The sequence below is a fragment of the Eptesicus fuscus genome, chromosome 17 (genome assembly GCF_027574615.1).
Source record: "Eptesicus fuscus isolate TK198812 chromosome 17, DD_ASM_mEF_20220401, whole genome shotgun sequence".
NCBI classification, from domain to species: domain Eukaryota; kingdom Metazoa; phylum Chordata; class Mammalia; order Chiroptera; family Vespertilionidae; genus Eptesicus; species Eptesicus fuscus.
In genome coordinates, this window is record NC_072489.1 from 47,268,807 (window position 1) to 47,294,724 (window position 25,918).

Sequence of the window (25,918 nt, forward strand, 5' to 3'; positions counted from 1 at the left end):
CCAGGATCTCTCAGAGGATGTCCTACTGATGGCTTAGGCCCACACCCCATGGTTCTCTGCTCTCTGCGGGGCCTGGAGGTTTCCCTGCAGTCATGGAGATGAAGCCCCCATGCCCTGCTGTCACTCTCTGCCTGCTTCCGCCAGGTGCCATGTGAAGGAAGCCCCAATGCCCTGCAGTGTACTCTGTCTGCCAGGCCTGGGGGCTTCCCAGACACAAACACACTAAGGAAGCCCCCATGCCCTGTTGTCCAGGCTCTGCCTGCAGGGCCTGGGGGTATTCCCACTGCCACTGCCCACTGAGGAAGCCCCCAAGCCCTGCTGTCTGGGCTCTGTCTGCCATGTCTGGGGACTTCCCTGCCACTGCCCCACTAAGGAAGCCGCCATGCCTGGCTTTGCAGGGTCTGGCGGCTTCCAGGCTGCCAAGATCAGGAAGCCACCATGCCCTGCTCTGCTGGCACTGGAGTCTTCCTGATTGCCTCGGCGACCATCGGGAAGATGCCATGCCCTGCTCCTCCGCCGGCTCCGTGTGCACAGGGCCTGGCATCTTTCCAATCACCGTGGTGACAGGCCCTGCTTCTCTGCCAGCTCTGTGTGTGCAGGGCCTGGCATCTTCCCGATCGCCGTGGCGACCATTGGGAAGATGCCATGCCCTGCTCCTCCGCTGGCTCTGTGTGTGCATGGCCTGGTGGCTTCCTGCTGCCACAGCACTAAGGAAGCAACCATGCCCTGCTCTCAGTGCTCTGTTTGCTGGTGGGACAGGCCAGACACTCCAGCAGCGGGGCTGAGGGGACTGGGCGCCGACATCTTGTGGGTAGGGGTCCCGCCATTTTGTCGCGGAGTGATGCCTAATTTGCATATTACTCTATTATTCGATAGGATATCACAAAGCTCTCAACTGCATATTTACCCAGAAGAATTTAGACATGACCATTTGATTCTCCTCTTCTTTAATTTAGGCAGTCAAGAATATAAATATCATGTATGAGTAGAATATAAATTTATTTTACCTATACATGTATTATTCTACAGCATGTAGATCTCCCTTTGATCAAATTTTATAGGGCACTTAATTACGACTCTCATCAGATATGTGTTTACTAAATGTTGATCCTTTATTTGCCTAATATTTAACCCAGACTTTAGGGAAATGTTATCTAATTTTTAGGTCTTCAATTTCTCCATTGTGTTATGACATAATATTTTAAAGTAATCACTGTATTATTTAAAGGCTATTCCTTAACTTTGAAGAGTTATAGGCAAAGAGATTGTTACCTACTGAATTTTGTATCGAAATTAATACAATAGTAAATCTAAGAGCACAAAATCATTAACATGAAACACTACCCCTGGGCAGTGTTACTAAGTAGTTAGAGTGTTGTGCCCACCCTCCACTCTCCCCCTCACCCCTGCACCAAAGAGTCCTGGGTTTGATTCCCTGTCAAGGGAACATACCTTGGTTGCAGATTTTATCCCTGGACCAGTCTGGGCATGTGTGGGAGGCAACCAATCAATGTGTCTCTCATACATGGATGTTATGAAGTTTCGATGTTTCTGTCTTTCTCTATCTCTCCCCACTCCCTACACACTCTCTTTCTACCATCTACTCTCTCGAAAAAAAAAGAAAAGAAAAGAAAAGAAAACATATCCTCAGGTGAGGATTAGCCAAACAAAATTTTGAGAGGCCAATAATTCAGAATTTGAAATACCTAAGACCAGAAGTTGATTGGTAGTTTATCTTTAGAAATCTTATATAATCTCACACACACACACACACACACACACACACACACACACACACACCAGAAAAACTGATAATGTCAAAATTATAATATTAGAGTAAACATAAATAATATATAACCAAATTATCCCCTTGGATTTTTTAAAAAACCTTAAATTTTTCTAACTACATACATAAATCATAACTGTTGTAGAAAATTAGGAAATGAAGAGATGGCACCTATATGCACCTTTGACTACTGGCATTTTAGTTTATGTCACTAACACATATTTAGTGTTTCATATTTTTCAATATGCCATATGTTATCAAAGCATTAATGTAATGACTCCAAAAGTTAGAGAAGAACATGAGGTATACTATGGTATTTCAATGTAGTTGATTGCACATACTATAAAAACACATAAAATGGTGCCAAAATAGCAAGAATGATATTATCAATTGAAAAACGTAATAAATAGGCAATAATCGATAAGAAAGACTTCGTGGAGAAGTGGATGTAAAGTTTTTCTTAGTGATTTACTGGTTGCAAATAGACAGAAGTAAAAACCATCAGCCCAGTCTTCTCAGGAGAAGAAAAGCCTGGACTCATTACAAGAAAATAAAATGACAACCAAAGTCCAATGGTCTAAATATATGAAAATCAACTATTAAGTCATTTGCCAAATCATGCATTGAGACTCTATTATAGGAACACCGTCCTAGTCTGTACAAGAGGAAAAGAAAGGCACTTTTTTTTTCTGTCTTCCTGGATCTCCCAGTTCTATGGGAAAGAAAGATGTCTTAGGAAATAGTAACGTGACAGTGTAATAAGGGGGATGGCCCGAACCCATCTGGGTGCTATGAAAGTGTCTCACAGTGAGGGATTTGCTCTGCCCAAGGACTGAAAGGGGCTTTTTTCACAAATGAAGTCAAGAGAGGCCACTGGTTAAAGCATTTCAAAGGCTTGTAGATAGTTGACATTTGCTTCTGTGTGTTTGGCATCTATTCACCCATATACCAATAACCGCACTCTGGTTTTCCAATGGGAAACCATCTCTCTTCTACTTTCATCTCAAGTTTTGACAAATGGCCTGTGTCTGGTCAACTAGATGCACACCAGGCAATCCAGTTGGAGCAACTGTTTCAGAGATGGGTCTGGGGCCCAAGCCAATGGAATGCAGGTGTGGGGATTACTGGTTGTGCTCAGCTGATAAGATAAATACCTGGGGTTGCATGCACCATCATAGAATACAGCCCGAGAACTCAGCCCAAGAGGAGGAGAGATCTGATATATAGAGGAAAATAGACTAAACTCTATTGCCATTACTTGAGGTTCTGAATGTAGCTATTTATAAGGCTCTAGCCCAGCCAGCATGGCTCAGTGGTTGACCATTGACCTATGAATCAGGAGGTCACGGTTCAATTCCTGGTCAGGGCACATGCCTGGGTTGCAGGCTTAATCCCATCAAGTACAGGAGGCAGCAAATCAATGATTCTCTCTCATCATTGATGTTTCTATCTCTCCCTCTCCCTTCATCTCTGAAATCAATAATATATATATATATTTATATATTTATATATATATATTTTAACGTATAAGGCAAATTCCAGTTGTGGGCTTTTCATTAACTATTTGAGTGACTTATTTGAGAAGGGTGGTGTACAAGAAATTCCCTTTGCTTAAACCCCTTTGAGTTGGGCTAGATTCACATAAGAGTAGGGAATGCTGAGTGTTAGGAGGAGTAGGTGAGCATGTTCATCTCCATGAGGAGGCAAAATATATGAAGATAACATAAGTCTCAAGTGAGCAAAGGGTTTTTCAGTCTAAGAGAGAACCTATATTTTTAAAGTGCTGTCACCAGCACCACCTGGCATGCGGCAGTATATTCTGCTTTTATGACACACCGACCCAGAACAAGAAGCTCTTTATTCCTAATTCAGTGAGCCAAACTGATACTGTTTGTGCTGATAAAAACCCTCTCAGGGACCCTGTGTGCTTTGTTTGTTTTGTTTTAGACACAGGATGTTTCCCCCCTGCAATTTCACTCATTTTCATTGACGTGCTGATGGTGCTAGAGATGGATCGGTGTGATTCCATTCGCTGGAACCTTCCGAAATGAGAGCTGCCACATAATAATTACTGGTGACAAGGTGACTGGTTGTGGAGTCGCTGGATGCAACAAATAGAGATGGGTTTTCCTTAATCTCCCTCTTCGGGAGGCTATTTGTCTATTTGTCTCATCATAAAAGCTACTTCTTTTTTTTTTTTTTTTTAAGGGAAAAAGGCAAAGACACAATAGAAGTAAAGATTTACATGTTTTGAGTGGTAGTAGAGCTGGAGATTGTTACTAAATTGGGAAACCTTCCAAAAATTAATAATCCAAGTAAAAAATGAGTGGAGAAGATAATAGAAGGTATTTGTTTCTGTAAAATGGAATGGTTTTCTTTGGCCTGATGATAAATCCCCCTTGGGAAGTAGAAAAGTGCCTTTAGCTAGCAACACCATCTGATTAGTTCAATTAAATAATGGGTTATTTAAAAAAAATAACCACATCAACTGCTGCTTTTAAAAAGGGGTAAAGATACAGACCTTGGTTGTAGTAGATTATGAGGACAAAAGTTCTGACATTATTCACTTAAAGGATGATTTTTCAAAAGAGCTAGAGATAAAGTCAAATTGAGTATAACTAAAAAAAAATAATTACAGCAGTATCAGCTTCATTAGCACAATTCATAAAAGTACTCATTATAAATAAGGGCTAAAATAAATTACAAACTAAAAATTCTACATAACAATACGAATTGAGTAAATTACAATAACTAATGACTAATTAGTTGTGTAAACTGGTCATATAGGGCCCTAGCTGGTTTTGCTCAGTGGATAGCGCATCGGCTGTGGCCTGAAGGGTCCCTGGTTTGATTCCAGTCAACAGCTCAGGCCTGGGTTGTGGGCTTGATCCCCAGTGGGAGGTGTACAGGAGGCAGCAATCGGTGATTCTCCCTCACCATTGATGTTTCTATCTCTCTCTCCCTCTCCCTTCCTCTCTGATATCAATAAAAATAAAATAAAATAAAATAAAAAATAAAATAGTCATATAGGAATTCATTAGTTTAGCTGCTTTTTTGTGGATTTTTGCTTTGTTTTGGTGTAAGCTGTTCTTTTTTTTTTTTTTTTTTTTTTTGAGGAACTGGGGTTTGTAGCCATAGAATAATGGAGGATTTACTTCAGTCACCCAAAATATAGAGGTCATAATAAGTAGTACCATCCAACAATTAATGCAACCACAAACCATTGTCAGAAGTGGTCCCTTTTGCTAGACTACTTGTGGGTATAGGACAAAGCTTAAAAGAATAACAACAACAATAAAAAGGGGCATCCTTTCCCCCCGCCAAAAAAAAAAAAAAAAACAATAAATTTTTCAATGAAAAGCAAGATAACATGCAGAAGGTTGGCCCTTACTGATATTTTGAGAGGAGAGCAAAGCCTGCACTTTTCTTGATCTATTGCAGTTATATTAGCAGACATTGTTTGGGGCAGGGGGAAATGCAAGCATTTTGTGGGGAGTCTTGAATTGCCTAAAAATCAAAACAAAAATTGCACAAAAGAAGCACTCAAACAATATTAGAAGATGCCATATGCTTTGAATAAAGGGCCTACAGTTTTCTAAGAGCTTCCCACTCCTTGCAGGTACACACGCCCAGGTGATCTTGAGGCAGTGACCTCTGGTTTATATGTGTTGTTTCCATTGGGACAATGGCTCACCACAGATGCTCTGTCTCTTGTAATGACACTTCCTAGAAGTTGGACCCAGGAAACTTTCTTACTATACGAGAGCGTGGAGCCCTTTGGTGGCTTAGATGGTTATTGTGTCAGCAAAAGAAAGACATCCTTCTTCTGTTCAAATCCAACACAAAGAGCCACCCAAGCCTTCCTGCTTTCCCTAATCTTCACTTCATAACCATCACCCCTCTCTCTATATGTACTTACCAGGTTCTAACATTCATGTTCAAAGGTCTCCTTTCTCAGGCACAAAGAACAAATTTTCATCTTCTCCTGCCAGCTTTCCTGACAAGTTTAATTGTTCACCATTCTTCAGCCACCCAAGTTTAAAAATATGTGGCAGCCTTCGAGTCATGCTTCCTACAAGTCCTTCCTCTTATCTAAAATTTTATTAAACAATATCAATGCTACTTCTGCTGTATCTTTCATGTATTTTTTAATATTTACAATCTCAGGGTCCACTTTCAGAGCTTCCTAACTCACCTCTTTTTAATCTTGTCTACTGTAATCTGGTCTACATCACACAGTTAAAAGTTGTGCAAATACTCATCTCAGAAACTTTTCCTGATAATCAATTACCTTCAATGCTGTTCCCAAGTCCTTCAGCCTGCTCTCATCAATGCTAAGTGTTAGACTACCACTGATAAGTCCACAATTCCCTAGGAAAAAGTGCAGAGAGCTGTGTTCACTTTCACACAGGTTCCCGTTTTAATATTTCATGATTGATGGTTTTTGACTTCTTCAGATTTTTTTGGTGTTTGTTCTCCTTGAGTAAAAAAGAAGTATTTCGAATGTATCAACCATGAAATGAGAAAACAGGAAAAATTAACTACCATATTTTCTGGAGTATAAGATGACTTTTTAACCCAGGAAAATCTTCTCAAAAGTCGGGGGTCTTATACGCCGGAAAATATGGTAGTTCACTATGAAACACAAATAAGTTCAAAGGGGCAGTAAGTAAAACTCTTCCCTAAATGAAGGCAGGTAGGAAAACACGCCCCCTAGGCATACAGTCAGAATAGATTAGTGATTTGCAGGAGAGAATTAGGCTTCTTGCACATTCAAGCATATCCTATGTCATGGCCTTGCCCTGTCCAAATCTTGAGCCATCAGGAAAGGAAGAGGCAGTAGGGAATCTCTGCATGGAAACTTGCTCATGGTTTCAGTTACCCTATTTATGGAATCCCAGGGTTTCTATTTGATTTTGATTTTTCCCCCATTTCCACCTGCCTGCAAGACAGCTCTGCTCTGAATACCTCCGACTGAACATAGTGGAAGGAAAGGGGAGATACAAAGAGAGAGGCATATTGATTGCTTGCTTCCCACATACTCAAGCCTTCAACTGAGGTTCATGCACAAATCAACCACAATTTCAGGCCAAATCATCTCCTTCCTGAGACCTCCCTGGTTTTGTTAATGACTCTGCTTTTTAGAAAACACTGATTTAGACTTCTTCCTTATTTTTCCCCCTCCCACTCCTCCTCCTCCTCCTCCTTCTTCTTGTTAATCCTCACAGGATGATTTTTTTTCATTGATTTTTAGACAGAGTGGAAGGAAAGGGGAGATACAAAGAGAGAGGCATATTGATTGCTTGCTTCCCACATACTCAAGCCTTCAACTGAGGTTCATGCCCTTGACCAGAATTGAACCAGGGACCCTTCAATCCATGGGCCAATACTCGATCCACTGACCAAACCAGCTAGGGCCATCCTCTACTTCTTAATGTCATTACACTTATGGAGACTCTTGAATCTATAGTCTTCCTTACAAGGCTGCTGCCATAGGAGCATTAAGATTCTCCTAACTTCTTAGCTGAAAAGCTTACCTGAGCTCCTGTTTCCTCTCTCCTTTTTGAATCAATCGAATATTCCACTGCTGTACTTCTATGCACTCAGGTTCTGCTTTGCTCAAAGCCTTCTCTGGCTCCACAGCAAAGGCATTAGGTCTAAGTTCAATAACCTGTGGACAGACTTACTAATGCACCAGCATGACATTGACAGATTTGTCACCACCATCTTCTTTGCCTTATTTCCAAGTTTGGGCATTGTTTCCTTAAAATCAGTAAAGAATAGTAGATGCACATACATCGATAATTTCTTCTAAAGTTATGTTAAACTAGACAAATGAAAAAATAAAAAAAATAAGAAAAAGCCTGGAAAATGATTCTATATTGTTTATGGAATAATAATAAATCCTAACAATTACATAGTACTTACTCTTTGCCAGAAAATGTCCTAAGAGTTTTACCAGTGCAAGTCATTTAATTATTGCAACTCTATGTAATAAGTATAATAAAGGAATAATCCTATATAATAAAGAGGTAATATGCAAATGGTCATTATGCCGTGATGCATAACGACCAGCAGAGAGCTACAGAAGTATGGGGCAGCCAGCTGAGGCACGCGGCAGTGAGCTACTCGCTCACGGATTCATGCACAGGGCTACTAGTACTTAGATAAATCTTTCTAAATCACCACTCAAAGCACAGCACTCACCTCTAAAAACCTTAACTATTTTTCTATTGATTTATAAGAAGTTCAAGTGCATAACCTGGAAATCACTGTGCTGCATATTTTGACTCTAAGCTAAGGTTCCTGCATTATCACCTTCTACTCCGCTAGTGCAACTCCATACTCCAGGCCTCCATCCCTAAACACATCCCATGTTTTTCCACTCCCACACCTATTTTCTCCCAGACTCTTCTTTCTCCATCTCCCAGATCTGCAAAATAAAATTATACCCAGCCTTTAGTTGCCAGGCGTTTTTCTGAAAATTTTAATTAACCCATCTATATGTGATCTCTCCATCCTCAACACCTACTAGATCGTTGCAAATCTTTTAGCATTTACAGCTTAATCACATTCCCTCTTGAAATGTAGCAGTTTGTGAATATATTTTCCCTCCATTGTGGTGACAATTCATTGAAGGCAAGGCTGTGCCATTTTTATCTTTTTCAGAAAGAATGAAATAACATGACGAATATGAAATGATGATAACCGTGCCTGCTGTAGGGAAAATACTCAATAAATGTGAGGTATTATTAGCTAGAGAAATTATTGCATTTTCATGAGAAATCAGGCAGCACCATAGCCCCTTGACTTAAGAATTGTTATTTCCATTTTAGAAGTGAAGAAGCTGTAGTAAGTGACATTCCCGTATTTCTACACAGCATGTAATGGCAGTGCAAGCGAGGTTTTGAACACAGATTTATTTTTACTATAAAACTAATGCTTTCTTCAGTATATTTTGCTGGCTGCCAACACATAGTGGCGGGTGCTCACTTATTAAATGAGTTGCTGCATTCTGAGGCTAAAATCAGAATTAATGGGTTGCTAATCCAAATATCCAAATCCTTAATGTCAAGCCAAATATGGCTTGCTGCCTTAGATTATTGAAATGGTTCTGGAACCCAATTACAAGGTATTTGTGTGTGTGTGTGTGTGTGTGTGTGTGTGTGTGTGTGAGAGAGAGAGAGAGAGAGAGAGAGAGAGAGAGAGAGAGAGAGAGAGAGAGAGAGAGATTGGGGGAGGAATCCCACACCAAGCAATTTTCTGTGACATCAGCTGCATGTCCTAGAATTTAACTCAATTCTGACACTATCTACCTGTAGGCTTCCAAAGATTTCACAGATTAAGTGCACAGTACCACAAGACTTTCTCCCAATGCACATATACTTCAGGGGCCAGTCCCAAGCCCAAATTGTTACCTCTGACCAACTGGCTATAGATTGTAGGTACTAATCACCCCGTGTTCAGGTTCAATGAGTTTGCTAGAGCAGCTCAGAACTCAGAAAAGCATGTTACTTACTAGATCACTGGTTTATTATAAAAAGATAATTCAGAAACAGCCAGATGGAAGGGATCATAGGGCAAGGTATGGAGAAAGGCCAAGGAGCTTCCATGCCCCCAGGAGCACACCACTCTACCCCAATCTCCACAGGTTCACTAACATGGAAGTTCTCCAAACCCCATTTATGAAGGCTTCATTTCATAGGCATGCTTGATTAAATCATTGGCCAATGGCCATTGGTCCCTCTTCCTTCCCCAGAAGTCAGGAGAGTGAAACTAAAAGTTCCAACCATCTAGTCCCAGGAATGGTTCTCCTGGCAACCAACCCCCATCCTTAGGTGTGTTCCAAAGCCCCCTCACTAACATAACAAAAGACACTTTATATTTTCCTCACTTTGGACATGTCAAGGGTTTTAGGAGCTCTGTGCCAGAAATGGGAAGACCAAATATATATTTCTTATTATAAATCACAATGTCACAGTTGTAAAGTGTCCCTGGGATGCAGCTGTACTCATTCACTAACCTATTGTTTACGGCTGCTTCCATGGCACTGCGGCACAGTTGTGACAGAGTTGAGTAGTGGCGGCACAACCTAAAATATTTCTCAACTGCCTCTTTACAGGGAAAAAAAATGGCCGACCTTTAGTCTATGTTAGTGATTCTCAATTCTGGTGCAGATTAGAATCTTTCTTGGGGCCCTACTTCTACAGATTCTGATTACATTGCTCTGGAATTGAATCATGGGTAGTTGTGGTTGTTAAAAACCTCTCAGGTAATTCTAATGTGCAGTCAGGCTTAAGTATCACTGGCTAGTCGGCTGGTATGGCCTAGTGGTTGAGCATCAGCCCATGAACTAGGAGGTTATGGTTCTATTCCAGGTCAGGGCACATGCCCTGGTTTCTGGCTCAATCCCCAGTAGGGGGCATGCAAGAGACAGCCAATTGATATTTCTATCTCTCTATCTCTCTCCCTTCCTCTTTCTAAAATCAATAAAAGTATATTAAAAAAAAAAGAGCCCTGACCAGTTTGGCTCAGTGGATAGAGTGTCAGCCTGTGGACTGAAGGGTTCTGGGTTCGATTCTGGTCAAAGGCATGTACCTTGGTTTCGGGCACATCTCCAGTGGGGGGGTGTGCAGGAGGCAGCTGATAGATATTTCTCTCTCATCAATGTTTCTAATCTCTATCCCTCTCCCTTCCTCTCTGTAAAAAATCAATAAAATATATTTTTAAAGAAAAGAATCACTGGTTAAACAGTGTTTTTACAAATGACAATCAAAGCCACTGGATACATTAGAAAATATGACCAAGTCACAATTCCAAATTTTGAAATATGCCTGGTTGGTTCTAACAGCTACTGAATTTCCCTAAAACAAACTACATTTTATTCTGGAGGATAGCAAAGACAGTTAAGTAGAAGATTATGCATGCCTTGATTAGAAGCCTCACTGTGAAAAATATGGAATGCCAGTCTATTAAACACAATTGAAACAAGTGGAACACAATGTCAGTGCACTTGTGTTGTCAATTATCTCTTAATGGGTTTATAATTGTAGCTGCTGTTGTCATGTGGATCCATAATAAATAATGATATTTGAATGCCCCCCTCCCCCCACACACCTCCAATCCACATTTATGTAGAAAGGTTTATAAATCATACAGTTTTGGCTGTGTGTGTGTGTGTGTGAGAGTGAGTGTGTGTGTGTGTGTGTGAGAGAGAGAGAGAGAAAGAGAAAGAGGAGAGAAAGAGGAAGAGAAAGAGAGAGACTACTTAAACAGTACTACAAAAATTAAATTCTGTAGCCCTGTGTCCTTTATGTGGTGGTCTTTGTCAATTATGAGGATCCAGAGACCTCAATCTGTGAAGAACATTTCTCTAAAGGTTTTATACTCATACAGCTTATAAAAGATATAAAATACTTTCGCACAGGGTTTGGGAATTCTTAGGGAGGTAGAGGACTAGGAAAGACGTGCAGAGAAGGGAACAACCAGGCTCTAAAGTTTCCTGTCTGGTGTAATTAGAATAGGTTGTAGTAGCCAGAGAGGAATTATGCTATAAGCTCCCACCACGGCTCCTCTACTCACTGGGAAAATGCCTGCAGTCCTCCAGGTCTCCAAGCCTTTGCTTAGAAGATCCTCATGAAGTGTTGAATCTTGAGTCACTGAAAAGAGGAAGGAGGCCACAATGATGATGGGGAAAATAATGATAGAAACCATTTCTTTCCCCCTAATTCCTGCCAACCTATATATGAGAACTTCTATTGCTCAGAAGTAAGAGGGATAAAGAGTCTCCCCCTTCTTCACTCTCTTAACAGCTTCTCCCTGTGGAGGGGAAACAATTTATCTGACTGGTGAGAATGCTCAAATACTACAGCCATTGGTCCTTATTTCTCTTTTAGGCAGGACCAATATGTTAAAGGCTAAATATGAATCTTGGAGTCTTGGCCTTTCTGTGCATAATAAGGTGTGGGTTGGCCACATTATTCTATGTTGCCAGTTGGGTAAGTGGGTGCTTTGCAGATGCAGTCTCCCCACCTGAATCTTAGACTTGGAGAGGAGAGAGATTCTATTAGGAAACCCATTCTAAGTTCATTTCCTGCTATGTTCTTAAATCAAAATAGGCAGAACTAAAGCTAGCCCCATTGTTTTAGAATTTGGAGGGAAATGCATGTGATTAACTAGCAACTTCAAACCCCCACCATACTATTTGGCACATTTATTATTCTTCATATGATTCAAAGCATGGACTCTTTGTAATAACCCTGTGAGGTCACTGAAATAGGTATTTGTTTCAAATCCCTTTTGAAAGTTTCTGGCTATGCCTTCCTTATTGTGCTCATATGTCTGTTAAAGAATCCATTGCAATTTATTCCTCCCTCTTTGCATCCGTCCACCACAGCTCCACCAAATTTGTCTGTTTTGACAACACATAGAATTACCCCAAACGTTGTTGTAATTTCTCCAACAAACTTCACTGAGCATGGTTAGCTAAGCATAAGAAGTCACAAACTGTTGGTATGAGAATACCTATATAGAGAGTGAAAGAGATTGGGGCTGTCACTTTCATTCTCTAAATCAAAGTTATTGACTTCTTACTACGTGCTAGGCACTATAGGTACAAAAGCAAAACATCAGTGTTCTCTATTCTAAGAGAGATCAGTGTAATGGATAAAGTCAACGGTACATTACCTTGACCAACCATTGGATCCTATACAAGCTCCATTTATGCTTTTCTTTCTCAGTATCTGGTGCTTCCCAAGGACGGCACATGTGGTACCATGGGAAGAAGGCTATGCTCAGAGAAGAAAGTGGACAAGCAAGAGCCATTTGGGCAACCATCATCATGGGATCTATTTTTCATTCCTATTCTTCTTGGACTCATTTTAAACAAGGAAATTTATGGGATTTTTATGAAATCTTTTTTCTTCCCCAAATCACTGAACCAGAAACCTACCCATCAGATAGAACAAAGAAGCTCATTCATCCTTATGGCAACTAATTATACAAACAGGAAAAAAAATAACATCAAGTCAGAATAGTGTAGTAGAAGTAGATGAACTTCTAAAAGCTAAAATTATCTCCATTTAGCTGTCTTAAGGAAGAATTACCCCCAAAATATGAAGCACAGAGACAAGACTGGATGTGGTCAATACCCAGAATTGTTTTCAAATCTATTGAACAGTTAGTGGAGCCATGGCCCTGAAGCATCAAAGGTTCTTTAAGATGTAGCAAGGAAATGAACATAATTTGCCCAACACTCTGCATTATTGTTATTTCAGTAATGAGGAGCAATTTTCAGAGATTGGTTCTACATTAAACATACTGGATGGCAGATGGTCATCATTATTTTAAAAACATCATGAGTTAATCTTGGCCTTGGCTCCCTTCAGACATTACAACTCACACAACTTTAAAATCTGACAATTGAAGCGCAAATTATATCTTGGATGTTTTGTTTTGTTTGTTCAAAAAATAAGCCTCAATATATTCTTCTTGAAAGAACTGATCAATCTCTCATGGTCTGTAGAGATAGCATGAAATCTGGAAGAAGTCTGGGTTTTAGGAATATTTCAAGGAACATTGCAATCTTAACTAACTTCATCATAAATAGTGCTCTGATTTTTTAAGTGAACTAGAAGATAACTGTCCATTATGTAGGCCCATAATATATTGGCATGTTAACAATATATTAGTGCAAATTTTATACTCATGGTGGTTCTTTTCATATATATTGTATTTCTACATATATGTAAAACTTTTACAATGATTCTCATGGTTTTTAAAAATCAAGTTCTGAAATCATTGATGCTTCTTCACAAAGAGTACTCAAAGGAAGGAAAATCCATTTTGAAATCCTAATCCTGCTATTTTGCAGTCAAATGACTTTGAAATGTTACTTTACTTCTCTGAATATTTCTCATCTATAAAATAAGGATCATAATAACTACCCTAAAGGTTAGCATAAAGGAATAAAGAAAATTTTCAATATTTGTTTTCACTGCTCCAAACAGCCCTCATCAACCTATTCCTAGCAGTGATACATGTATTCTTCATCTTCCCAAGTACTTTTCTCTGACGTGTATTAGCTCTTATCAAAAAAAGATAATTTTGCTGAAAGGTATTTGAACCCTGAAAAAAAAATTCTAGAAACAAAATTATTCCTGTTTCTCCACTGAGGTCAGGTTTTAGACTGGAGATGTGAGTTTTGGCATTGGCGTGGGAATGGTTAACAGTTGCCAAGAAACACTGCTAGCCTCTAAATATAGTATCGTTCACCTATGTGAATTATCTCCGATTGTTTGTTGAGAGAACAGGGCCTATCTGAAATGCTGCAGTATCATAAAATCATTCCTCAATAATACATTCCGGGTGAAGGGCAGATATATCAGTCCCACAAGATTCTCAGACTGCAAGGTTTAAGTAATCAAGTCAAGTAATCAATGGGTTTTATAGCTCATAATGGATGAATTCATATTTCACTTAAATAACCTGAGTAGCTAAAAGCTTTGGGTAATTTTCTCATTATAAAATTCAGTTGTTTAAAGACAAACTGTTTTCTAAAATTGACCGAGTGGTTTCTGTAAATCACAGTTCTGGCGCCTTAATCTTACAACCCCATATAAAGATCTGTTCTGAAGTAGATTTTGGACTCATATAATATTCATTTGTTGCCTGGACACTCCATCAAACAAAAAGAAATTCTGCATGATTAAACAGAATACATTATTCTGCCTCTTTATTTGCATAATAAATCAGACATACACTGTGGGTCATCGAGGGCTAGTTATAGCATCTAAGAAGCTATGCCTTCAACCTCAATCTCAATTTTCAAATTAAAATAATTTTAAAGAAATACAAAGTTTCCACAATTATTAAATTGCAAATGGATAGTCATGAATATGTGGCCTATTTTTTTGTTTGTTTTGTGGACTATTTTAATATGAACATTGCTACATTGAGGAAATGAGGTAATTCTACTTCATAACATGGGTAATAGAATAAATCAAAAGCAAAGCAGTGAAATATCATCTCTCCAGGTCTTAAGCATTGGAGAATGAGACATGTGGAAGTTAGTGTGAACAAATATATGGACCAGACAAAGAAGAAGATGACACAGCATATAAACAACTTTTTGATGGCCCCAGCAGAAGACTATGGAACAGAGAAGAAACAAAAACAATCCAAATGCAAATAAACATGAATTCATAAGCAAATATAGGATTCCTCCTGGAGTTTCTGATAACTATTTGGATTGAACTGCATTTTTGTAACTCCCTCCCACCTGATTTTATAGAAAGTAGGGGGAAAAAATACAAAAGGCACAGATTATAGCAAAGATCATTCACTTGTGACCATGTCAAAATCAGGAAGAATTAGAAGAAAGTGGAGTTCTTATAGCTGAACACAACCAACAACAATAACTATAATAGAATTCTATTACTCTTACTCTACTTTTCGCTGGGATAGTCTCATTAATTTCATATGTTCACATTACCATATTACAGTTTTCCTATGACTTATGACTCATTCTTTAAATAAGCCATTTCTCCTAATACCTAGCAGTCAATTTTTCCTGTCATGTCTATATTGGCAAATCTTGGCAACAGCATCCCTAGAAACATGGAGTCACAAGGCCAACGAAATATCTAGAGAGCCTCAGATGCATTTGTTCTTCTCTTAATTGAGTGTTAATGACTCTTGGCTTACTTTATTTTTCCTTGAAGTCCTTTAATACATAAGTATATCAGTCTACCTTCTCCAAAAAAAAAAAAATTAACACAATAAGACTGACCTTTGTAATATAATCTCATGTCATCAGCAGAGTGAAACAAACAGCAGTACCAAAATGATGTATACTTTAAGCCTCTCCACTCAACCCCATTTCTGTGGTTTTTAATATACTATTACCACTGGAGTTTTGTTATTTTCTCAGAAAACTGAAGCATGACAGTATAACACAGCTGAGTTGGGCGCTGTGATATATAAGACATAATTCATTTCACAATATTATAAAAGGAAGAGTTTTACTTGTTAGTCATGCTTTTCTGAATCATCTCTAAGAGCTTAGAGGGCAAGAAAAAGAACAAATTGTTTCTTTATTGTTTTTATTCTTACTCTGAAGATTTCTGGATGCACACTAATTAATATAATATATGTTAAGTTAATAAATATTAATAAAATATATACATTATTATGAATAAATACAGTGCTTACTGTGGACCCCACATAAAGAGATGATAAATGGGTAATGTTGAAAATCAAAAATATTATGAGTTGGTGGTCCTAAAACCATAGATATTTTATTAACTATAAATCTGATAAATTGTATAGCAAGCCATAATAAAATAATTCATTTTTTTCTATTAAAGCTAAAATGGGAACAAATAGGCAAAATAATATGAAGGATTTACTCAGTTTGCAAAGACTGAGGATTTCTTAATATGAGATTTGAAGAGGTTCGCCAGTGTAACCCTTCATGTAATATTGGATAGACAACCTCAGGTTTAGCCAAGGTGTTTGAAATGAAATCTGTTGTGGAAATAAGAGGGAGTACATAAACCTGGTTAAGTCTTCTCTCTTTTTATGCTGGAAGGAGAAAAATGATACTTACCAAAACTATCCTGTGATGTTGAATGTCAGTCCTCCCAACGCAGAAGTTCAGTGCAAAGGCCCCAAGCTTATATTTCCCATTTAATTATCTCCAAGGAAGACATGAAGCACCAGCCTACGGGTAAGAAGCTGAAGGCTATCTGCTTGTGAACAATGGGCTTCATTTCATGCTTCCTTCTAGTGGCAATGGGTTTGATTCAATCATTGAAGAACACTGGCTAATTTTCAGTTCTGGTCCCCAGGGCACACTTGGTATTAAATGAAAACAGTAAACTGGCAGCATTCAATAAATGGTGGATAACATCTTATCTAAACTTCAGATCAGGCCTATTGCTGTAGGCTTTATTATTCTCATTTTAAAGAAAATGAAATGGAGGCTCAGGTACATAATATAAATTTGGCCCCCAACAGACCTGGATTTGAATCATGGTTTTGCCATATTCGAATCCTGTATCCTTGAGCAAATCTGCCCTCTTCCCACTATACCGTGATATGTCTATTTTCCCTTCCAACACAGTACACTTCAGTGGAACTCGTATTTTGTGGACCTTCCTCATCCACTCCTCAGTCTTTGCTTTGTGCTGTACAGACTGGGCACAGATTAGCACTGAACCCTAGACACATTCACTCCTGTCCCAGGGTGCACACTCTTACATGGTTAGTGTCAACAAAATTTAGAAGTTATGGTTTTTGCTGATGCAAAGCTTTAACTTATGAGCTAGCACAGTGTTCCAACTTTTCATAAATGATTTGTCCTTTTGATAAAATTTTACCTGATAATTCATTAAAAAAAAAAAAAAAAAGAGGGAAAGCTATCGCTATCGGGCACCTGGGGTAGATCAGAGCCCAATATCACAGGAACTTTTCCTCAGTCTTTTCAGATAATCAAGCTAAATAATGAATCTGAAGTTTCCTGATGTCTTTCCTGCCATGAAGTTTAAATTAGATGTGGTCTCCCCTGGGTATCTTTCAAAAGAGAGTTCTAATGACAGTGTAACATATTGAAAGAAGCTAAAGGAGATTCTTTTATTTAAATATATATAAGTATAGATGTGTGAATTTCACTTCATCCAAATGAAAGGAAGAGCTAACTTCAATGTTAATATTATTCTCTAATTTCTTGACTTTACATAAGTGCCAATAATTCTGAGGTTTGGCAAGATAGATATTTATAATTATGGCAGATTTCGTAGTTAAAAAGCCAGCATTCAAGTGTAAAACTCAGATTTTAATGAACAATTCTTTGGAAGGATGTCATGAATTAATATCTGGAGGATATAATCATAACTTAAAAAAATCAAGCAGATTAAATGAGTCCAGGAAAGAACTAGATAGAATAAAGATTAAAATCACTTCAAAGACAGGACTCTCTGAACCACTTTCTCGCCCCCTAGAGAAAATGATATAGTAAGAAAGAAAATAAGAAAGAATAAGAAACATGTGCTTTAAAAAGGTAATTTGTGTTTTTTATGTGATAGAGAAAATTTGGGTTGGCCATTTTTACTGTTGTGGTTTAACACAGAAAATTAAAGGCTTTGGCAGCAAATAAATGGATTCCCAGTAACTAGTACAAAACTCACTGGCCTTGCACAGAATATTGTCCAAATTCTGCCTTGTCAGACTTCATGAATCCAGCACCACCTTAGGAGGCATTAATGACCAGGAAGGTATGACTTTTGCAATGTGGCCTGGGAAATCTGCTGCTACTGACCAAAATAATAACAAGGAATACCGTGAGGATAGCAAATGCACAGAGCACTCTCCTATGCCGTGTTGTAGTGAGCACTGTATATACATAAAACATGTTCTTTTGAAGAGATGTTTTAACAAGGAGATTTAAGAGCCAAAAAGTATGGATAACCTTGCCTCACAGCCTTAGCTTATTTCTGTTAAGTATCGTGTGTTGGACTGGAATAGCTTCACATTAGTTAGACTTGAAATTGCATTTATATTTTTTAAACTCATAAATATTCTTTCAAATAAGAAAATGGAAAAGAACCACCTCTACCTACTTAGTGGTAATCAGAAAGCATGAACATTTTATTGTAGAAGCGAACACTTATGACATTTTGAAATCACTGTGACCACCTAACAGGATTGTGTTAGCAATAGATTATTGCGAGCTTGTGTTGCTCTTGCAGTGGAGTGAGAATTGTAATTCAGCATAGATAGTGGTCCAGAAACTCTCAGCTCACATTCATGGCCATTCCTAATCCCCTTCCCTTTCTAAAGTCTCATTCTGAAATATCTTTCTCCTGTGATTTTGATTTTATAAACAAAGCAAGGAAAGTAGATTTTTTATGGCTCTGTCTTTGATTGTTCACAATTCTGGTGGGGCAGGGTGGGGGGACACTTACAGTAACTCATTTCAAAAACTGACCCTGCTGAATTGTTTGAGGTATTTTGGTCCTTCTAGAAACTTCATGTAAATTTGGTGCTGCTAGTGTATGTGTGACGATTAGGGAATGGACTCTTAATTAATTAAGACCGGGAGAAAACAGGATAGTTTAATTGGCACATCTTAGCCCTCATATTTCTTTCCACATTCTTCTTCTTCTATTCTTCCACAAATCCTAATATAGAGTAACAGGTTCTTCATTGTATTTAGTAAAATATAGTTTATTTCTGCCACAAAATCTTTGCTTCCATTGACCCCTAGTTCTTTCATCTCTGTCCACTGAAATATAACCTATTTTTCAGATATAAGTAAAAGGCAACATCTGTCAAGCCTTCTATTAACTGCTAATCAAATTCCCTCTTCTAATAACAAAAACCTTTAGAAATTTCTTTTGAAAACCCTCTATACCCTACGAAACAGCCAGTCATGCATTACCTCCCTTACCACCTTATATATCTTATCCTCATCACTGAATATACCTTATTCAGTGCTCTGCATTTTGAACATATTCAATAAACGTTGATGTATATCTAAAATAAAATTTAAGTCCTATACAATTTTTTCTTTAAGACCACATTGAATAAATGGTTTCTATAAATTGGAGGAATTCTTTACCTGAGTCTGTCAACCCCAGAGTCAAATGCAAGAACTTGGCAGACAGATTACCTAGGTTCAAATTTCTGTTCTGTTGCTAAGCAACAGAGATCTTGGGCAAGTTATTTAACTTCTATTTTCCTTGTTTTTTTCCCATCTGTAAAATGGATATGATAATAATATTGATGATTAATACCTATCTTACAGGGCCATTAATATATGTTAAGTACTTAAAAGTGTGCCCACCTAGCATATGGTATATACTAAAAAAAACTATTAACCATATTGCTGTCCATTATATAGGTAAGACATTCCAAATGGGCATTAACCCTTTGTACTCGCTTGCTTTTTTCTCAATTCCTTTATTCTACTCAGGATTTAATTTTTTAAATACCCCAGATTTTACAAAGCATGGCAGTAGAATAAAAAACTGGAGTTTCTTTTCATACAAACTTATTTATTTGGATTTTTTTATATTTCAAATTATTGATACATTCAAAGAGTAATTTTAATTTCGACATCCAAGTGCAAAAGGTTAAGAGGCTGGATCTGCCCTGGAATCATGGTCTGTTCAACCTAACACTGTTGTCAACATTTAAAGGAGAAAATTCTGCATTAAATCCAGATTTCTGTATTTTCTTAGGAAAAAAAAAAATGAAGGCTTGGTTAGCACTGAAGCCCTCATTTACTAAAGGGGAAAACTGGCAGGGAGGAAGTAGTGTCTGTTCTGTTTAGACAGGGCTTGTGTTCCCTGGTGTTCTAGATACCAGAGCTGCTTGCTGACTCTCTGACCAGAAGCATGAATGTCACATGCCTTACATCACACTTTTCTGAGACATACACCCAAGGTATCTAGCTGGCCCATGTAGGATTTAAATGACTAGGAAATTTAAAAAACAACAACTATAATTTGTGAACACATCACTGATGATCATCTTAGCAAAATGACGGGTTTGGATGTCAATGTTACTACTGCAACAACTGTGATCTTGGCTGCCTCTAAGGCAGTCAACATTTACTGAGTACATATAATTTACCAGGCACTGTAATAGACACTTTACATAAATTATCTCTACTGCTTATCAGAGACTTGCAAATAGGTATTATTAATGTACTTATTGTTCAAGAGCAGAAATGGAGACCTTATGAAATACAGCCACTTGCCCAAAGTTGTGGTAGAATCAGCAAGAAAACCCAATGCTTTCTGACCATATTGACCTATCTTTTCTTTGTCCTATCTTTTCTGGCTTCTTCACACTCTGTGGAAAATTGAAAAAGGATGAAATATTTTTATTATTTCAGAGAGAGGAAGGGAGAGGGAGAGATAGAAACATCAATGAGAGATAATCATCAATAGGTTGCCTCCTCCACTCCCTCTACTGGGGATTGAACCTGCAACCTGGGAATGTGCCTTAATGGGGAATAGAACTGTGACTTCTGTTTCAACATACAATAACTGAGCTAAAGATGGCCAGGCTGAATAAGGACGATTTTAGCTTTGTTGTATGTGAGAAGAATACACAGGCAGACCCCTAAGGAAGAAAGTGACAGAAATGAGTAAGCAGAGTCCTGGGACAAAGGCAGACTGGTTTCTCTATTCAAAATATTATGGAAATTAACTCAGAAAAAGAAACCTTCCCCTCATCTGTACTAGAGCCTCCTCCAATCGAATCCTCTGAAGTGAGACAAAAGCCTCTAAAGATAATTTTCCAATTGCTGAATCTCAGCCTTATTTTAGAAAATATAAAAACTTTGAATGCATAACAATCTTCTTCTAATGAGGCAGAGAAACAACGCATTTCCATTACCATTACAAACTGGGTATTTCAAGCAAAGGAAAACTCACTATATTGGTATAAATAGTGAATGAAGTAGCCATTATTCATTCTCATTAAGATACATAACAAACATTTTCATAATTTCACTAAGAATAATTTGTAATTGCTTGTTAATTTTTGTTTATAGTTTCATTAAACTCCTTGGAGCTCAAACTACTGTTTTTGCTGGATTATTTGTAATAGTAGTAGGAATTATACTTTATGATATCTGTTTGAGAGAGAGGACCCATTTTTGCAAATCCTGACTACCTTTCCCAATTCTCCAAGAAGCAAAGTATTCAATGCAATGAGATGCTTCAGTTTTAGAATAAATTACTTAGGATGCACTGAAATTCTATCTCCTCTCTGAAAAAAAAAATAGGAAAGCAGTCTATACAGTGTCATAATATTTGTCTGGCAGCTCTGAAATCCAGTTATCAAATTATTTTTGTTGGATTAATTAATAATATTTTTCAAGGGACAATATTAAATGTAGATGAGCTGGATAATGCTTAGGAGAAAAGAAACAAACAAACAAAAACAAAAAAAAACAACATTGAAATATTGCAGGGAAATAACCTAGAGACCAGTTCCTCCAAGCCACCAAAATAATTAAATCCAGAGAGTTCATGAGCTCTTGAGTGTCGATAGGCATTCCACTGTGGCAGGCACTGAAATTATTTACAAGCAAATGAGCTGTTGCTTCGGAAAAGGGTCAGAATATATCTCAAAATCCTTTATATGAGTCCTAATTTCCATGCTTGCTATGCTCCACACAGACATAAAATGGGTTGGGGGGAGGAAGAGAGGGGGGAGGGGGGAGGACTGTAATAACTAAGATATAAAAGAAGACTCTCTTGATTTCCATTTAAATTACAAGAGACTTGATAGTTTTAAGCAAAATACACAAATGGCCAACCCCTGTGTTATATTGGAATTCACCTTAATCTAATTCAGATATTACCAACCCATTCTATAGTAATTGAAAATGTCACATATAGAATGTTTGTCTTACTATAGTGTGAAATTAGCAACAACTGTGAATAAAGAATTTTCAAGTTCAACTGTTTTAAACAGTAAACTGTCACTATGCATTTTTAATCTATATGTACAAAATAATTTGTCATTTATATAGCACCCACTCCCTTAAATATGTCAACACATCAATCTGGTGTTCTGTCTCCTGCAAGTTCTCAATCATCTTTACAGGAGCAAACAGTTACATTCTAAGGGAAGCAAACACCCTAATATATTCATGCTATTATTGCTCCTTGGAAAAGATCCAGAGCTTCAATAAGGCAGTGATTGGAAATGCACAAAGTATTTTAATATCCTAATTATTTTGATTTAACTTCCTCTAATAGTTTAAATTGATACTGAATTTATTTAGAACCCATTAGAGGTTCTTTTTTTTTTTTTCCCTCCAACAGATCATAAACACAGACTGAACTTAATATCAAGACAAAATTAATTATTCATGCTTCAAATTGCCCATACACTTCTCCAAAACCCTGCCACCCCCTTCTACGTTCAGGCTTTTATTTTAATTCCTTTTCCATTTTAGGAAGGTAATTACTGGCAATGTATATGTCATTCTGAAGAGCACTGAGGCCTCTGCTCACTGATTTGAACACAAAACAGACACTCAGAGCTACCGGAAAGACGTTGGTTGGTTATCATCAAAATCACCATCACAACCTACCATCCCCACAAAGCTGAGCTACCAAGATGAAAAGGACAAAAGGTCACAAAAACCATCTCTCCTGCATTAATAAGGGAAACCATTAAATCAACTCTCCACCACTCTAGAAAACTCAAGGCTGTGTTTCCCAGGAACACAGTGTACTTCCTTGTAAATTAACATCTTGCTGAGTTCAAAGGATGTTTTTAAAGGAGGGGTTTTAGAATGGAAACATTACAGATTTAAATTTGTCAGTAACCACCTACGGCATTGCAAGACCTTTTGACTCTTGTTTTATCAAAGGTGAGAAGGGTTAGATAAGAATAGCTACAATTAATCAGAAACCTACTAATGCCACAAATGGTGCTAAACGCTTCACATGGATTAGTCCATTTCCATTCAATTCTCAGAGACGCTTATTAGATTAAGTTCTGTTAGTAACTTCATTTTACAAAGGAGCAAAAACAAAAGCCTAAAAATTACCAAGTTGAAGCAACTTGCTATAAATATTACAAATAGTAAATAACAAGCCAGGTCTGTTTACCTCTTAATCCTAATGTGATAACTACCAACAGGCTACCTCTCTGCTTCAGTGGCGTATGTTCACTTAGTTCATGAAATACACAAAGCAGGGCATCCTTGCACAGGGTCATGGTGTGTGCGGAGGCTGTGAGAAAAATTAAGATGGTTAAGGTCCCCTCAATATCTATCACCCTCCCCCTATCCTCCAATACACACAGAAATCCAAGACATGGTTCCAATGCACACACAAAAAATATATATAAGACAGAAATACCTGGTGTACATATAGCTTGTAAGAAATGAAAGTGACAATTTTGAAGATAAATGGAATTTTTATTTTTCCTTAAAATAAAAGCTTCCCAATTATGTAAACTGAAGAAAATTAATAGCAAAGATACACACTCCCTAGTTTGACCAGGAACGAGCTAGAAGGCCTGTAGTTCTGCTTAGTTCTGTCACTAATATCAGCATTATCTTTGCAAAATCTTTGACTCTCTGGTCCCAGATACCTCATCTATCAAGAGTAAATTAGGTTATCAGATTTTAAAAAATTAATTAAAATATATCAAAACCACCTAAAGAAAAAATAAAGCCCTTGAATCGTACATGATGATATTATCTCTAGTTTCAGCTATGAAAGGCATTTAATCTCTCTCTTTGAATGTAAAGTATAAGACTTACTGTAAATAAAAGACCCATTTTAATAGTCAAGTTTATATCATTCAGTTAAGATTTGATATTATCAAAGAGTCACATGATAGTGAGTCAGAAAATGGGGGTCAGGTGCCATGTGACACGAATCACAGCCTATTTCACAGTCATGCTCAACATAAACAAAAAGCAAATGTTAACTTATTTCTTGATTTTTGTAAAAGTTAAAAACAGATTATTTAACAGAGAGAAACATTGTACAATGATGTTCTTACAGGTTCTTGGACAGAGCAGATTATGAATCCAGGCTGATTTTTTAAAATCTTTTCTGACCTAAACAATGTGGATTCAAGTACAGAGATCTGAAATGAGTAGTTCCTATTGTTTAAAAGCTGGGACCTGAAAGTCTTTCATAGGAAATGCAGGTTGGAAATAATCTAAAATTTTCCTATAGTCATCAAGGTCCCCGCAATATCTATCACCCTCCTCCCACCCTCCAATACATACAGAGACCCAGAATCCATGTCTCTTCCAGAGGAGACAGTGCCTGTGTGGGAGAGGAGAGGAGAGGAGAGGAGAGGAGAGGAGAGGAGAGGAGAGGAGAGGAGAGGAGAGGAGAGGAGAGGAGAGGAGAGGAGAGGAGAGGAGAGGAGAGGAGAGGAGAGGAGAGGAGAGGAGAGGAGAGGATGTGGTGAGGAAGCTGTTTGCCATTTGTAATGATTTCCCAACAACCTGCAAACGTTCCAAGTTGCTTGGCAGCATGCTACATATAAAATTAAATCTGGAGTGCTAATTTGGCACAATTTTTTATACATAAATCAATTCTCGACATTAATTTTGACATGTCCTTTTTTAAAGATTTCCAACTGAAGCTGAAGAATTACTTGGCAAAAGTAGAATTTGGTGAGAAATGTAATGAAGTCCCTGCTTTGGCCCTACTTCTTCTGGGGAGGTGGGAGCTATTCCATTATTAGGCCTAGGAGTCAGCTCTTACTCCAATTCTATGCCATTGACTCTGGAGAGCTGATAAATGGCATTTATTTCCTCCTCATGACCTAGTTTGTAAGCTCATAAATCACAGCAAACACCCTGAAACCTATTTGCTGGGGCCTCCTCTTGATACACCACAGAGTGAGAGGTCAGGGGATCAGCTCAATGAGCTGGACTTCACTCCTAGAGCCCATCAGGTTTACAAGTAAGTCATTTCGATCACTACACACTGGCCAGCTGGAATGTCTACCACTGTCTGTGTGTGTGTGTGTGTGTGTGTATCTAAGGAGGAGTGTTTGATTATGCTTATAGCAGAGTGTGAGGAAGGGAGGTGCAAAAGTTGGCTATGTAATATAACACTAAAAATCAGAGTGCTTAAGTTTAGGTAATAAATCATTCTACTGTGTGCCTTAACTAGTTACCCCACTGCCCACAAAAAGCAAACATTTCCACATCATCTTTATGATTTTTGCCACATTTTATCTTCTCTGTGTATGAATTAAAATGTTAACTTACCTCTCTATTTTAGCTCAATAGCCACCTTAAGCTTTGTCTTTCAGAATATCATCCCTGAAATTATAGGATTTATCATCTGCTTATTTATTTTAATGCATTACTACAATAAATGCAGAAGACTTAAAAGGGTTTTTTTTCTTTTTTGTTTTAAATGATCTGTATAGCATTGGAAGTTATGTATTTATCATCAGGAAATTGTACACCCCACCCTGAGCAACTGCTCTAGAAGATTCACTTTCTGTGACATTCAAGGTTATTGTACTAATATAAAAAAGCCAAGTTCTGGATGAGAATGTGTTTGTCTACTGTACATCTAAGACTGAACAGAACTTAGGGATATGTGGCAGAGTCAGGCT

General features: G+C 37.9%; 1 pseudogene; it reads right to left on the bottom strand.

The window, feature by feature from the left end:
• LOC114232538 (KRR1 small subunit processome component homolog) overlaps positions 1 to 16,950 on the bottom strand; it is a 32,689-nt pseudogene extending 15,739 nt beyond the window's left edge.
• Positions 16,951 to 25,918: the final 8,968 nt, after the last annotated feature.